The sequence below is a fragment of the Pantherophis guttatus genome, chromosome 6, assembly GCF_059756535.1.
Source record: "Pantherophis guttatus breed Tessera chromosome 6, ASM5975653v1, whole genome shotgun sequence".
In the NCBI taxonomy this organism is placed as follows: Eukaryota; Metazoa; Chordata; class Lepidosauria; order Squamata; family Colubridae; genus Pantherophis; species Pantherophis guttatus.
The window spans coordinates 55406050-55423547 of record NC_142068.1 but is presented as its reverse complement, the minus strand read 5'-3'; the positions used below and the strand labels follow the sequence as shown (position 1 = coordinate 55423547).

Below are 17498 nucleotides of genomic sequence, written 5' to 3'. Positions count from 1 at the left end.
ATCATTTGTTCCTGATTTTTAAGACATGTGCAGTATAAGTTAATATGCCTTAGTAAGCTTGGGGCAGGGTTACACTTAATTAGCTAAGCTCTCCACCTCTGGGTGTGTTTTTAACATGCTAATAATAAAAATCTTTTACTGTACTTACAGGCTTTTGCCTGGACATTCTTGACCATAGCTAAGCTAAATGTCATATTTCCTTTCCTTGTTCCAGTAACAGGCCCACTTGCAAAATTCTTCAGCACAGTTACACAGCCACACATCCTGCCAGCTAGAGTGACATTTCTCACGTACGAAGCGTTTGTGGTCAGCCCTTTGCTTTCTTCTGGCAGTTGCCAAAGCAGGTATTAATTACTAATTCTAACAATGGCTATATTAAGAAAAGCACAAAATGATTAAAATGTAGTGCTTCTGCTTGAAGCTAATTCATGACTTATGAAAGTTCCTAATGGTTTGTTAGCAAACGAATTGGCCAGGTCCTCAACTAAATAAAGGTCAGCAATATTAAACTCTTTCAGTACATTTGTTGTGGGCACTCTTCAAAATGACTGTTGGGAATGCCTCAGCCTTTATAACATGGCTGATATGGGGAACATAACCAATTACAAAGCTTTCAGAGTACTACCTACTGTATTACATCTTTTCAGTCAATCAAAGTTTATTTTGGTTACAGAACAATATAGAACAAAACAACTAAAACTGTTTAAAAATAAAAGAGGAGACCTAAATATAAAACACAAGCTAAAATAATAGTAGAGAATATTATCACTATTATTTGAGCCAGTTTGGTCCAGTGGTTATGGATTCAGGGAACACATTCAGGAAACTGAATTCCCATGTGGCTGGAGAATTATGAAAATAAAAGTCTACACATCTTAAAGTTACCAAGTTTGAGAAACACTGATCTGGATATAAAATCAAATGCAAATTTAAAGTTGATAAAAGCTGCACATGGTGCTGAGCTAGGTGTATCTGTACACTTTTCTATTAAATGTTGTAACACAAATTGAGCGGTGGATAATTAGCCCTAAAACCATCTTGTTCTTCTGGCAATAACTGTTCAAATTTCATCCAATACAGTAATTTTGTGTTTAAAGGTTTGCATATAATTTGCTTATGATACGCAATAGACTGATGGGGTAATAGTTAACTGGTAGATTCCTTTTCCCCTTTTTGTAAATGGGAACTATTATTGTTGTAATCTCTTTGAATTATTGCAAAACAGTCAATAGCAAAAAACAGAGAACCTAAGACTAGAATCCACCCCTCTTGGTTGTTGCAAATAATTTAATCAGTTAAAAGGTCATTCCCTGATGCTTTTCATGGGTTGAGTTGGTTAATCAGGTATTTGATTTCTGTACATGTTACTGGATACCGATAAGGAAGCATATCAAATTTTAATTTGAATTGGTTGGAGCAAGTCTCCCTTTGTTCATATGAAGAAACAACCCACATCTTCAAATTCTTTCTTCTATAGGGAAGCACTTTACTAAGCCTTCTGTTTGTGCTTTTTCTGCACAAGTGGGTGCACTTCCAAGCAAAATGTTGGGCTGTAGCCACTCATGTTTTTATTTTCTAAGAGAGCTTAGTTAGTTCATTTTTAAACAAGTGACATTATAGAATTAAATCTGATACTTTTTTCAAAAAAAAAAAAAAGAGTCAAATAAATCAAATCTGACAGGCCCCAATTGTAAGCCCATTGGTGCCCCTAATATAATCTCAGAAGTACTCAGTCCAAATGCATTGTTTTCACAGAAGATGAAAACTTACTTCCATTCTACATGTACAGATAGATTATATATAGAGAGAGAGACAGACAGACAGACCAACGGCCGACAAATAGGGTAATACTGTATATGTTAAAATGTTTATTTTAAAAAATTAAAATAAAAAACTGCATTATAGCAATTAAATAGTGCCTATAATAAGCAATAAAATTTAAAAGTAAAATATGAATAGCAGATTTTTAATATCAAACCTAAATGCAGTGATAATCTACTTGGACATAGTCTGGGTCAGGGTAACTTGATGACTTAGAATTGGAATCATGATTGCCTATTAAAATATTTAAGGACCACTACCCGCTCTTGAAAGTTGGTATCTGTCATTCTCTGCTTTGCTTTGCTTGCCACCTTTGTTTGCTCATGGACCAATCCTTTAAACAATGGTGGGGAGAGGTGTGAAGCAGAAAGGCTGAGCCTGTAGCCTCTCAGGAGCCCTCTGAGTCTTCATAATTGGTTCTGCCTCTTGCCTTGAAGAAGCAACCTTGCTAGTTCTTGCTATCACAACAATTTTCCAGAGGCATTTGGCACCCAACTCCTAACCCCAACATATGAGTTACCGGTAGTTAGGTGTCTTACAACCTTTGCTGCCATTCTGGAAATTAAAAAGTCAGAATACAAAAGGTAAAATATGTTTTATTTCCTTAACCTACAAGAAGAACATGATTAGAGGGTTTAGTCCTAAGAAGTCATAAACAACAAACTTTAAAAAAAGAATATAAAAACAATTTTAAATTAAATCTTAAGAGGTAATAATTAACCATTAAAACAGTTATATTATAAAGTTGATCAGATTACAATTAAACAGCTTGGTTTAAAAACTAGAAAATTCAGCAAAAAAAACCAAACCAAACCTCAAAATGAATGTTTTCTGGTGGTATCTTGGAAGAAATGCTGTGACTAAGTTTCAAGTTGCTATTATATTATGTCAAAATAAATAAAAACAACATTTTTGTAACTATTTTTATAATTCAGAATGTAATTAGCACAGCCCAGAGAAACAAAAATTAAAATCATAATGCAAATTTCTTGCTGGACTTTCTATCTATTTCTTCTGAAATAGCCATATGTAGAACTACTCTGCTTCATTCTTCCTAAACTTCCCGCTTCTTTGAGATTCTAAATTTTAATCAGATGCTGATGGGCATAATGTTATATCCTGCTTTTCCACCTCATTCCTGCAACAAAATCTTCTTTTAAAAGGCCCAACCTTTCTTCTGTAACCATCAGAGGAAGGGCTGAGCATAATCTGAATCTATATGTACTATTTTTACTTGATTAAGAACATCTCTCCCTTGTGGTGGTAGGTCATAAATTTTAGCCCAGTGATAGCGAACCTTTTAGGCACAGAGTGCCCAAACCAGAAGGTGTGCGTGCGTGCACACCAGAATGCCGGAAACCCGATGACCAGCTGGCCAGCACACATGCGCACCTCGGAAACCTGACAACCAGCTGGTCGGTGCACATGCGTGCCTTGGAAACCCGACAACCAGCTGGCTGAGCTGGGGCGACAGCATGCATGCCCACAGAGAGGGCTCTGCATGTCACCTCTGGCATGCGTGCCATAGGTTCGCCATCATGGTTTTAGCCTGTCTGCTTGAAATCAGCAGGTCAAAATATATGTAATTCTGGTAAAGGTTAATCCAGTAGTCTGCAAAAATGGCCACTAGGTGGCAAAAAAGAGATTTAAACCTTTGCTCCCATCTAGTAGTCATTCTACCGTTTGCAGACCAGATACAGTATGATAGTTGTACTCTAGGATGCTAGATTTCTGAGCACAGACTCTCTGATTAATCTTAAAATCAGACTGTTAACTTAGTTAGACTAAGTTTTATGTAACCAGGGTTTAATGCTGGGTAAAGCAAAGTAACAGTTTCTGCTATTTTTTATTTTCAAAAACAAGCCACACATGCAGGGGTGAAATCTACTTACCTTCCCTGCCGGTTCAGAAGTGCGCATGCCATCATCATGTCTGATTTTTGACCCTCTGCACATGCACAGAGGGTTAAAAACCATGAAGTATCGACATCTGGGTGGGTGGGTGGGCAGAACCTCATGCTGCCGCCGCTACCGGTTCTCTGAACCACGCGGTGCTACCGACTCATGTGAGCCAGACAGAACCGGCAGGATTTCATCACTGCATACATGCCTGTTTAGAAAACAAGTTAGTTATGCAGTTATGCTTATATAGATCATAGCTCCTTCATTTATTTCCAATTTCTTTCATTCAAAATAATTTCAGTTCCAATGTATTTTATCTGAGTCTGTATTTCTTTCAGGATCAGTGCCTGTGTGTTTCTGCCTTCCCACTAAGTTATGACTTTGTGCATTTGTGTGCATGTGTGCCCAGGGAAGCACAGGGAAGTGGCATATGCATTACAGTGGGCCACATGACTAGGAGGGAGGGGAACTTAGAATGGAGCAGCCTCCAACATGCTGAAGAGCTGCCCAAGTGCCTCTTCCATAGGGATGCATTGGATGGATGGATGGATGGATATATATTTTTTGCAATAATTTTCTCTCAACTCAGAATTAGCTTTCTTTTAATTTGCTGATCTCTGTCACCATACTAGATCTGGTCCTCCTCTGTTTAGTTTTTGAAGAGTTATGCTGCTGATAGACAGCAAGAGCACCGTTCTCAGGGGCTGGTAAAAAATATTAAGATGGCGACTATTACAGTCTGATCAAAGCTCTGCCTATTTTTTATGTATGTTGCATCACAACTGCCATTTTTATTTTTTATTTTACTTTTTGTTATAAACAGACATGGACATATAGGCAGAGTCTAGAGATCTTTACATACAATGTTCTATTTCTAAACACACAGTAGCATTGAGTTGAAAAGAATAAAAGGGCTGTGGCCCTGTTTTTGATAGGGAAATGTGCAGATCAGCCTATTAAAAGGACAGAGATAAGCACGAGTAATAAAATGTAGGTAAGCAGGAGGTATCTAGAAGGGTAGCTAGCAGCAGCCTTATAAATCAAGTATTTTCTAATGGCCTTTTGTGAATATAAAATAACCCCAGAAACCAATTTGTGGAATCATTTATATTTTCAGAATTCAAAATATGACTATCACCAATACTTCACCAATTTAGAGATAGTGGATTCATAAATATATCATAGTTGGGTGGGCTCACATACTAAACCATAAACCACGATTTATTTGCCCTCTAAGTATTTTAACGTGGGTGCTAATGTGCCTTTAATTAGTTTATTTTACTTGTTTGCCAGAAGGGAATTGTTGAAAAATATTCCTATAACTTAAAACAGCAATTCTTTTCTGTTCTGCAATACTATGCATTGATACATGCATAATATTCTAAGACTGTTTTTAATTTATATCAGAATCTTCTATTCTGCTAGCTCATGTTAAAATTATAACAGTTGCAGCAGAACTATACCGCCACAAATGCTATAATATATTCTAGGATACTGCAGCTTTTCCCAATGTATATTTTACTCCCTTTTCATTCAACCTGGCATTTACACTCATTTTATGTTAAGAAGGGAGCAAAAGTAATATGTACTGCCCAATATATACTTATATAAACCTCATTGCCACCATCAGGCCTTCTCTAATTCATTCATCCAAGCAAAATAATTCTAGACTTCACAATCTTTCTTTGTACATACATCCTACCACACCTATAATCAGCCATCCTCATCACTATTTCCAGGAGGTTTTCAGACTGCTAATAAATATACCTTCAGAGGCAAGTGACCAAAATGGAATGCTGCATTAATCGAAAAGGAGGAGATCCTTTCAGGAGTCTGTTTTTACATTGCTCCCATATTTAAGTTACTCAAAGGATTCCTTTTTAAATTTGGTTTGTTTAAAAAGACACATATGCACATATCTACCAACGAAGAAGAAAGTGACAATGACAATAATACCTACACTGGCATTCCTTTCCTCTGAGACCTCTAAACGTTTGAAGGCCATCAGATTATTGCACAAATGTAGCAAGTTGCAACCACTGTGCACTACCTTGTATTTATCCATGATTAATGTCATGTCTTGTCGTGCTGCCCAGTTTCCCTATGTGCTTATATTCCTTTATCATAAGGTAGAATAACCCCAAAATGCCCTGAAATCCTCCATAGATTTTAATAACTAGTGTCATGGGCAATTTGTCTTGCTAACCCTGCTTTTATCATCTCTTACAATTCATTAGGAAGTATATTGAACTCTATGAAGTGCCCATTTAAAGAATGAGCCAATTAAAACTAATGAAATCCTCACAGTTCCAGAGCCATAGGTCAAAGGTAAGAATTTATTGCAAACATAGACTTCTCTTGTCCTGTATTACAACTGTAGCAAATAAAGTTTTCTTTTCCTGGATTCTTCAGTGAAATGAAGGAAATTTGAGTGTATCTACATTTACTTCGTTGCAGATGATTGCCCAGTCTTACATTTCTAAATCGTGGTGTAGAATATCTCTAAATTCTTAAGGAATCTCATATATTTCTCAAGTGGTTTATTCAGTGGGTTTACTTCATGACTTTCTTAAATGTTTAGGTAGGTTTAGTAGATAATTAGATAGACTATGAGTTGAAAATAACTCCTGTAGGTAAAATCATGACATAAATATAAGAATCAACATGCTTAGATCCAGAAACCTGATTAAAGAACAAAGAACATATTTGAGTCCAATACATATGAGAATCAAGGAAATTTGATATAACTTAATGGGCATCCCAATATTTACTGTCAAAGATATTCCACTCAATAATTCTGCAATCAAGAGATTTAATGATCAGTTGCTGGATCCAGCTTCATATATTTAACATTAGGCTCAGCTGTAGGAGCAAAATTATCTATGAACCTATCACTGAAGTGCTAACTATGCATATCTAGCTACATGAACTGCCTCTCCCATTTGTGAGCTGGACTCAAAAACAAACAAACAAACAAAAACTAAGGTTATATGAGATGTTCCATAAATGGAACAGATATAAAATCACTGAACTGCTACTTGATTGTTTCTAGTGCAGCACTTTCTATTCTAATTGTTATTGATAATGTGACAAAATTAGTAGACCAGCGAAATGCTGTGGACATAATTTATTTGGACTCCTTGTTAGTATTAGTCTGACTCCTTGCCTAGATAATTCTCTCAAAGCTTCCACATAACAGAATAACTGAGTTGGAAGGGACTTGGAGATCTTCTCTAGTCTAATCCCGTTCCTGCAGGAGCGCATACATCATATCAGACAAAGGGTTGTACAATCTCTTCTTAAAAACCTCCAGTGATGGAGCACCCAAAACTTCTGAAGGCAAGCCATTCTATTGATTAATTGTTCTAACTGTCAGGAAATTTCTTATCAGATTCGTTCTCTCCTTGATTAGTTTTCACTCTTTGGAAACTAATCTGATTCTGCCTTCAGGTTCTTTAGAGAATAAGTTGATCCTTCTTTGTGTGACAGCCCCTTAGATTTTGGAACACTGCTATCATTTAACCTCTAGTCCTTCTTTTCATTAAACTAGACATGCCCAATTCCTGCAACTGTTCTTTATATATTTTAGCCTCCAGTCCCCTCATCATCTTTATTGCTCTTTTCTGCACTCTTTCTAGAGTCTGAACATCTTTTTTATATCATGGCGACTAAAATTGGATGCAATAATCCAAGTGTGGTCTTACCAAGACATCATAAAGTGGTACTAATACTTCATGTGATCTTGATTCTATTCCTCTATTAATGTAGCCCTCAACTGTATTGGATTTTTTTGTGGCTGCAGCACACTGCTGGCTCATACTTAAGTGGTTGTCCACTAGAACTCCAAGATTCCTCTCATAGTTACTGCTATTGAGCCTGTGCATTTGGTTTTTCTTGTCTAAATATAGAACCTTACTTTTCTCACCATTGAATTTTATTTTATTAGATAGGACCCAGAGTTCAAGTCTGTCAAGATTGTTTTGTATCTTGAGCCTATCTTCTAGAGTGTTGGCTATTCCCACCAGTTTGAAAATTCCTTCTAAGCCCTCATCTAAATCATTTATAAATATATTTAAGAGTACTGGACCTAATACAAATCTTGAGATATCTTATTGCATGTTTCCATCCATGTAAAAGAAGTTCCATTAGACCCTACACATTGAGTGTGGTTGGTCAGCCAGTTACGAATCCATCTGGTGATGTTGCTGTCTAACTCAGGGGTTCCCAACCTGTGGGCTGTGGAGGAGATTGCAACCGGGCCATGGAAATGACTGGTGAGTGTGTGTGCTCTGGTTGTGTGAGCGGCAGGCGCGCATGCACGCTGCTTGCAAAAATGGAGATGTGTGCGCGTGCATATGCTTGCCAGCCACTCATGTGGAACTACCCCCCCCCGGTCCACAAAGCCAGAAATGTTGGGGAACAATGGTCTAATCCTCTATCTTATCAAGTAATCAGTTGTGGTTTACTTTTATCAAATGCCTTGCTTGAGTCCAAATAAATTATGTCCACAGCTTTTCTCTGGTCTACTAATTTTGTCACATTATTAAAAAATGTAATAAAATTTGTTTGGGATGATCTGTTTTTGACAAACCCATGTTGTCTTCTAGTTATAACTTTGCTTGTCTCTAGGTGTTTGCAGATTTATTGCTTGATTATTTTTTCCAGAATCTTCCCAGATATTGATGTCAGACTTATAGATCTGTAGTTTCCATTTTTTGTTCCTTTTTTGAAGATCGGCTACAAAACAAAAGATGATAGTTTGTCTGGAATAAGACATCAAAACTTTGCCTGTTCACCTATTCCCATTCAAAGAAATCATGCAAGAATTATCATCATAGGAAGTACTGAAGGAACTCTATAGTTCCACTGCTAAAAATAACACCTAAGTTACAATTTTATTATCAAAGGCAACATGACTTCCCAGTGAAACCATTTATCACAGAATCAACAAACAGTTGGTGGCTTCAAAGCATACATCTTTTTTAAAAAAGACTTTGTACTTCTCAAAACAAAGGCACTACAGGTAAAAAAGAAAAACTCTGCAAGCAGAGACTTCTTTAGTGGAAGTGAGCAATTGCAAATCACTATCAGAGTTTTTACATTGGCGGTAACTTATTTGGGTTGAGAAGCACTGCCGAGTTTATTTATTACCTGAATGGGAGACCAACAGGAGATGCTATTTTGGGAAGCAAAACATATCCCTGGAAACATCTCTGATCAAGGCAAGGACACAAAAATTGCATTGCTGAGTCAATGTAGTCAACTCTTTAGAATTGAAAGAGTTATTTGCATCAATTTGTAAATGGGGTGTGTGTGTGTGAAAAAAAAGTACATATTGTATTTTTAATTCCTCTGAATATACATATTTTACACTATATTTTAATGAATTTTCCTTAATACTATGCATTTTCATGCACCTTTTCCCCACTAATACAACATTTTTGTGAATTCTCCCTTAATATCAAAAATGTGGTGTCCATTTTTATATTCAAAACTTCCACTAGAAAATTCTGAAAATGTAAGGAAGAAGCACATTCATGTCAAATGTTGCTTTGAAAGTTTTTGTAGAAGATAGAACCATAAGTGTCAAATATAAGCTATAATGATGCCATCCACCCCATGATATTATCACTCACATGAAATAAATTATACATGTACTTAATTGATTTCATATGCACCATGATGTCAAAACATGGAGAAAACAACATTTTCTTATCAATATTCTCCACGATCTCTGATTTCCATTGAAGGAATCACTGCTATGTTACAAGATGCAGTTCTATATATGTTGCTCAGTCCATAATATTGCTTCGAAAATTGATAGTTAGATAATGTGTGTGTATCAAGTTGTATTTATTATGATAATCTCCTATAGTCACTTATATTTTTGTTTTTACAACCTTAAACATTTATTTCCCACTATGGAACTAGTAAACTAAAACGGATGGTTCCATCAATGTGGTTTTGGCTCCAAGCTCTCTTTTGTACATTGAAAATAGAGAAAGGCCTCTTGAGAAAGGCCAATCTTATTTGTCTTCATTAATACCAAAGATGTTTATACCATGTGGGCTAAAGAGAAACTTAATATTTAAAGGGTTTAGTTTGGCTAAGAATATACATCTCATTGGATAAATGAGCTTCAAGTACTTCCCCTTTTATATAGGGCTAAAATGCCTATGTCTAAGAATGCAGACTGATGAATACTTCTTCACACACTATTTAATGAATATTTTAACCTACTGAATTTTCTATGGAAATTTGGCAGCTGGTTACTAGATAAATGAAAGATAACTCTCGGTACAAAAATTCTGCTTCTGTTTTTTTCCTTCATCTCATTTGTGTGTGTGTGTGTGTGTGTGTGTGTGTGCCAGGTTACACATCACTCTTACTTTTCCAAGTCTCCACAGATAAATAATGGCTAGGTGGGCATCCCCATATTAATTCCTGACGGTGGCATTGCTAAAGATAAGCATAAGCATACAAAATTCCCCTCCCTTGAAGAATAGTCCTGTTTAACAGATCAGGAGACACAGCTTGACACACTAGCATTCAATGCACAATTCAAACATGAAAGATAGCTTACCTGTAGGATAATGAGTCCCCAAAATCAGTTGATTTGGAAAGCTATGTTGACTGAATCACCAAACCACCATGACTTTAAAATCACACTGTTATATATGTGTTTCCTTCTTGACCAATTTTCATTCTACATTTCTGTTAAAATACATATGCTCAAAATTGAAAATCTAAGAATTGGCAGGATGCAGCCACCGCTGGGAGCAACAAAGGAAAAAAAATATTGCTCTTTTATCTTGTCCGTGACTTTCGAAAGGGACTTGCCTATCCACGATGTGGTTTATACAGAAATGTCACTCTTTCTTTCTTTCTGGGTACCTATCTAATGGGTATTTAGAGAGATTAATAGCAGATGATAGCAAATTAGATTCCTCAGATTAAACAATTTTTAGTTGATCTGTTATATGGGCTTCTGTCAAATTATGTGTTAATGAAATAATATGGTGACATTTGAATATGAATAAGCAATGTTTATGATGGATGTTTTCATTTTATCAAAATGATGCATGTTTTATATCAGATGCCTTCTTAGAAGAGGTTTGCTGTAATGCACTGAGGGAAAAATGTTTCTTCTATATTCCTGATGCAACAATGAACTGTACTAGCGAGTATTGCTGTTTCTTTGTTCCATTTAGACAGCAAAGTACGGTACTTGGAACATTTCAACACTGGGCACTGAAAGGAAGTTCAGGATGGAAGGCAAGGCAAAGAAATATTTCCATCTCTTCCTACCCACCCCCGTCACCATTTTCTCCAAAACACAAAGGGATTCATTCGACCACTGAAAGTGTTAGTTTAGATTTTCCTTGTGGCTGAAATATTGCTAAAGCAATGGGGATAGGTTGATAGATGGAACTTCAAATATGAAGGTTCATCTATTTTTGTATTTGTTGTCCAGTTTTGCAATTTTGTTTATTTCCTTTATTAGATTTTTATTTATCATATCATATCATATGGTATTTTGTTTTTTATATTATGATCCACCCAAAATTAATCTGGCATTGGGTAGCACTGAAATCATGTTAAACAAATAAATAGACACTTCGTCCACCCCTTAACCATGAACATTCACTTTTCATGGAATGTTGGTGCTCTGAGAGGAGGAAGAGTTGGATTAATACATATCCATAAGAGTCAGGAAAATAGAACTCATGTCTATTTTCTTTCTCCAAGATTAAAGAAATCTCTGCCTCCAAAGCATGAATCCATCATTATTCTTTATTGTAAAATGTTGTGAAAACCATTGTGACTTGGTTGCATATTAATTCTACATAAATAGTAACAAGATAATAATAACACGAAATACTAAAGCGGTGCATTCTATTTCAGTTTAGATGTATTAGATTAAAGGTTAGGGTTAGGGTTAGGGTTAAAAACTGCTCAGAGCAGTTTAAATAGTATAGCTGCCTAGTTAATTAAATAAAATGTTAGAACAACCAAAACTGACTAAACTGAGTTATCAGTTTATTACCTTGAAAGCTGGGTAGACAGCTCTGCCTTAACAATAATAACCAACAATAATATCCAACAAAAATCCCAAGAAGTTCAGGTGACAGTTCAGGTGAAAAGAATGGGTAAAAATAATTTAAGTTTTCTAACATTTGTTTGGAGATATGCAGATATAAACTACAAGAAACAGAAAGACATAATTAAGAAAAATATTAACTTCTCATATTTTATATAAACTCATGATTTATAAAATCACTGTATTTTAGTCCTTAAATCATAGGATAAGTACTGATTTAACTAGTGGTGATTTAAGTAGATGTTGGATAAATACATCAATACTAGAGCATTATGATCAAATTAAAAATATTTTAACTTCAGTGGCATAATTGAAGGAGACAATTTCATTCTTTGTTATTATTATGCTGTAGAAGGGAAAAGTAAAATTAATTATGAAAAAAATAAATAAATATGGAATAATTTTATAAGGATATTCACAAAACTATAATCCCCTACCAAAGATGGGGTTCTTTTTATTTTAAAATGCATTGTTGCATAACTCTTGCATATCAATTTCTTTTATCCATCATCTGTAAAAATATAATGCATTATTGATATTATAATATTTGATTTTATAGAATCTTCTGCCCAGATGATAAATGCCCAGGATTGAATTTTAGAATATTTCAAGTTTCAAGAAGCACAGGCAGGTAAGACTCACAATTTATTTATTTACTTATTAAATTTATATGCTACCCATTTCCGCAATAAGGAGACTCTGGGTGGTTTACAGATTATAAAAAGATAAATAGAAATGCAGTTAACAATTTAAAACTATGCAAAAAACCAAGAACCAAGAGAAGGACACCACTGGAATGAAGTCTTCTTATCTTGTCAACCAACTCCAGCAGTGAACATCTCCTCAGGGCTCTAAACCAACTTGCAAAACCAAGTTTTAATATGTTTCTGAAAGGCCGATAGGGTAGAAACAATTCTCATCTCTGGTGGAAGAGTATTCCACAGAGTGGGTGCCACAGTGAAAAAGACCCTTCTCCTTGACCCTGCCCACCAGAATTGCGTAGCAGATGGGGGTCCATAGCAGGCCTCTTCCACTGGCATTAGTGGGCCAGGCTAGTCCCATTAGGATGAGATGGCTCCTCAGATACCTTGGACCCATGCTATATAGGGCTTTAAAGGTAATTATCAACACCTTGAATTGAATCCAGAAGCAAACTGGTCATCAATGCAGCTTGCGCCAAACCAGTGCCACCCTAGAGCACCCAGAACTGTATGTGCCATTGTATTCTGCCCCAACTTTAGATTCTGAATACTTTTCAAGGGTAGTCCCATGTAGAACAAGTACATTGACTTCACAAGCCAAGTAAGGGTACAACTGGTGCATAACATGAAGTGTTAGCAAATTGAGCAAGTCCAGGAGAACCCCCAGGTTGCATACCGGGTCTGTGATAGTGCAACCCATAGCCATTCCATATTGCCAGGGTTCAGACAAAGCTTGTTGTCCCTCATCCAGACCCCTACAACCCCCAGGACCTGAGAAAGGACAGCCACAACATTGCTTGGATCACTGGGGATGGAGATACAAAGCTATGTATCATCAGTATACTGATGATATCTCATCCCATATCAGATGATCTAGCCCAGCATTTTCATGTTGATGTTAAAAAGGAACAGAGAGAGTATGTGGCATCCCACAAATTCCTGTGACATCCCACAAAGAAGTTTTTGTGGGCTAGACCTCTTGCTCTCTGTCAACACCGATTGGGACCAGCTTTAGAGAAAGGAGCCGATCCAACACAATACTGTACCACCCAGGCCCAAACCCCACAGATGGCCCAAAAGGATACCATGGTTGATGATATCAAAAGCCCCCAAATGGTCAAGGAGAGCAAGGACGGATAAACTATCTCCATCCCACTTTTGCCAGATATCACCCACAAGCATGATCAATACCATTTCTGTTTCATGACCCATCTTGAAATACAAGTGAAAGGGGTCCAGATAATACATTTCATCCAGGATCCTCTGGAGCTGGAATGCAGCTTTTTCCACCACTTTCCTTACAAAGGGGAGGTGGGAAACTGGACTAAAATTGTCCAGACAGGTTGGGCCAAATGATGGTTTCTTAAGTAGGAGACAGACCAAGACCTCCTTAAATGATGCCAGGAACACCCCTTTCTGCAGTGATGCATTACTCACTGCCTGCGTCCATCTGCACTTCACCATCCTGGAGGCTTTCCCCATCCAGGTCAGACAAGACCCTATTAAGCAGTTAATTGCATTGACTGTAATGTGACTGTAGAGACTTTTCAGAGTAATGTTATGCAGATTTGTCTCCTCTACCTTTTGAGATGTTTCCATGAGACAGTATTTTTATAATTTAATAATTCTATATGGAGCATCTAGTTTATTTAAAATTAAGTGGCACTCAAATAATGGATTCATGTATTTAATTGAAGACTTTTGTGCTTTATCGTACAAAATAACTCAATTATCAACTATTATTTGCTGCTTTTAGCTACCTTATAAACCAATATGGTTTATGATTTAGATCCAGTCTGGTGTAGTGGTTAAAGTATTAAACTAGAAACCAGAAGACCATGAGTTGTAGTCTTGTAGACACAAGACCAGGTAAGTGACCTTGGGCCAGTTATTCTCTCTCAGTCTTAGAAAGTAACAAATGGCAAACTAATTCCAAAATCTTGCCAAGGAAACTGTAGGGACTAGTATGTCAGTGGTCAGCCAGGTTTTCAACAGTATCAGTGATGAGATGGAAAACTCATTAAGCACATTCAGGAAGTCATCTTGATCTATTGGGTAGCCACATCAGACCATTTAACCAACCCTCCATTTCTCCAATGATTTGTAGCAGCCACCAGTTTAAAAGTAACAAGAAAGTGCTTTGATCATGACAGTTTTAGAGAGGACATCCATCAGCAGATTCCCTGCTTTAGTCAGTCAAAATATCAAATCTACCATGTCCTGCCAGTCCATGAGACCAAATTGTATTAGGTTCATGTTGCATGAAACCATGAAATCCTGAGGCAACCTTACCATGTAACTGAAGTTTTTAAGGACAAGATATACAGGCTAGTTTAATGCTACATCAGTTAAGTTAGGAAGAGACACCGTGGTGCAGTGCTACAGAAGGAATACTAATAATATTCCTACACTACCCCATCTAGTACAGAATCAAATACCCAAGACTGGAAACTATAAAATGAAACAATAATTTCTAACTAGTTACAGACAACATGGAATGTTAAGAGATATTTGTTTTTCTATGGTAGTTTTAGTGAAGGCCATAGAAACTAACCCAAAGGATTTAATATTTAGAATAGCCTTCCCCAATCTGTTGACTTCCAGATATTTATTATTTATTTATTAATAAAATTTGTAGAGCTGCCCATCTCACTGAAGATGATTCTGGGAGGCACAATGTTAGATAAAACAGCTAATATAAAAAGAACATACAAACATTTAGAAAAGCACAGTAATAAATATCATAAAAACAAAAATGCTAACTATAGGCAAAGGGAGGATAAAAATGGTCCCCTTCATTAACATTATCAGGTTGATGGTCTTTTGGAATACCAAAGAGAATGGGTAAATCTAATTTTTTTTGGGGAGGGGAGGATGTTCCATAAGGTAGATGCCACACCAGAGAAGGCATGTCTCCTGGGACACACCTATAATGAGTAGGTCCCTCAAATTCTTTTTGAGATCTGATCTTGGTGGGCTGAGATTACCAAGACAGGCTGGCCCCTCTGATTGTCTGGTCACATGCCATGAAGGGCTTTAAAGGTTAAAACCAGCACCTTGAATTGAAACCCGATGCAACCAATGGATCATGGATCAGAGGTGTGACATGCACTGCTCTAGGACTGCACATAACTGCCCATGCCACTGTATTCTGTACCAGCTGAAGCTTCTAGATACTCTTCAAAGACAGATGCATATAAAGTGCATTGAGACAGTCCAAGATGGAGGTGACAAGAGCATGCCTGACTATAAGTAGGGCCTTCCAGTCCAGGAATGGGTGCAACTGATATGTTGGTCTACAGTTATGTTGGACTACAGTTCCCATATTTTCAATTCAGAATTTTGTTGGCCATGCTAACTATGTATTATGAGAACTGTAATCTAGTACATCAGGAAGACACCAACTTGAGAAAGTTTGCATTAGAAAATTGCACTAAGACCCAGAGACCTAGACTGTAATCCCCACTCAGCCATGAAGCTTGCCAAATGGCATTAGGTCACTTTTTCATTATCTGCCTAAGCTACTTTATCAGATTATTGTGAGGTCAAAATGTGTATGGGGAGACGTGAGATCCATGTACATCACGCTGGACTCTTGAAGAAAAGATGTGTAATAGGCTTCCATCTACAGGTGTGTGTGTGTGTGTGAATTTAGTTCCACATATGACACAAGGAAGAAAGGAACAGAATGTGCTGGTAAGTGTTGCCTTTAATATAAATATTCAGGCATTAAATCTTACTGATAATCTATTAAATATCATAGCTCTTCTCAGTCCATTTACGTATTATTTCTCTCCATTTCCCAGAAAAATGCATATTGTGTATTTATATGATATTATATATTCAAGTATTCTATAGGCAAAAAAATAATCTATAAAAACAATAGCAAGAATAAAGTCCTCAATGAAATAAAGTGTATGTTTATTTACACCAACGTATTTTTTGTTTACTCCCAAATTATATATTTTATCATTGAAAACAAACCCGATTATACGTAATATATACAAATATACTAAAAGCAACTGACAGCATCCTATTTCATCCTCAGGGACAGGTCCAGACGCTATTATGGAGATAGGTTCCCCACTTAGGACCCCTTCGCTCAGAAATCTGAAAGTAGCTTGCATCTGCCAACTAGATACCGTATCTAGTGCTTCAGGTGTATTAAAGTGGAAATTATTTTAATGACAAGAGGTGTTTACGGCCAACCGATTCCAAAGGCAGACCCTTGCGACAAGAGGGTTGTGGGAAGAAATGTGGAAAGCTCTCCAATTCAATGAGTTACTAAGAGGAAGGAAAGGTTAGTTGGTGTGAGCCACTGAAAAAGTCTCTTTCTTGGCATATGTTGCACAGATATAGCTGTTGTGTCCTTCACAGGGCTGCTGGGTGTGGATTCGTTTATGGCAGGGGTGCCCAGAAGTTGCCATGTAAACTTCGTGTAACTACCCGCTTTTCGTGTGTGTGTGTGTGTGTGTGTGTGTGTGTGTGTGTGTAAGAACGTCTCCCTAAAGCCGCTTTGGATTTTCTGTGAGAAGTTCCCTCGCTTTCTTCCTCTCGCCTGGCCCCTGCAACTCTTTTGTGAATGGGGCCAGTGCAACAGGCGGCCTTTCACCCCGCCCAAGAACCAATGCCAGACAGCCACACTCGGAGAATTGTTTGTTAATAGTCCAATTAGATAATTGCCATCTTTCACTCCTTTCGCTCTACATTTCCCATAAAGGCCTGAATGAGGAGAGCAGCGTGAAGAGGGCTTCTGCCCTGCAAGGTGACAAGAAAGGCTGGAGCATGCTCTGTGCACAAAGCCAGGCGCTTGAATTGAATCATTGTCGTCTAATCAATGGTCTTATTGGATTACTGGCTGTTGCGGTTCTCAAAGATATTGTAGCGGAGACAATGAAATAGCCAGGGGGAAACTTTTCTCTCGCTCGCTCGCTCGCTCTCGTTCTCCCCGCCCCCTTTAGTAGATCACGCAGT

The 17498-nt window shown here is 37.2% G+C and overlaps 1 long non-coding RNA gene across 2 annotated transcripts; it reads left to right on the top strand.

The window, feature by feature from the left end:
* Positions 1 to 209: 209 nt before the first annotated feature.
* LOC117678740 (uncharacterized) lies at positions 210 to 12454 on the top strand. Of its 2 annotated transcripts, none has more exons than XR_015728661.1 (3): positions 210 to 344; positions 5960 to 6050; positions 12383 to 12454. It is a non-coding gene; the product is annotated as an uncharacterized LOC117678740 (long non-coding RNA). The 2 variants fall into 2 exon arrangements; XR_004595104.2 differs by lacking the exon at positions 12383 to 12454 and adding an exon at positions 10934 to 10997 and having other exon boundaries at positions 215 to 344.
* The last annotated feature ends 5044 nt before the right edge of the window (positions 12455 to 17498 follow it).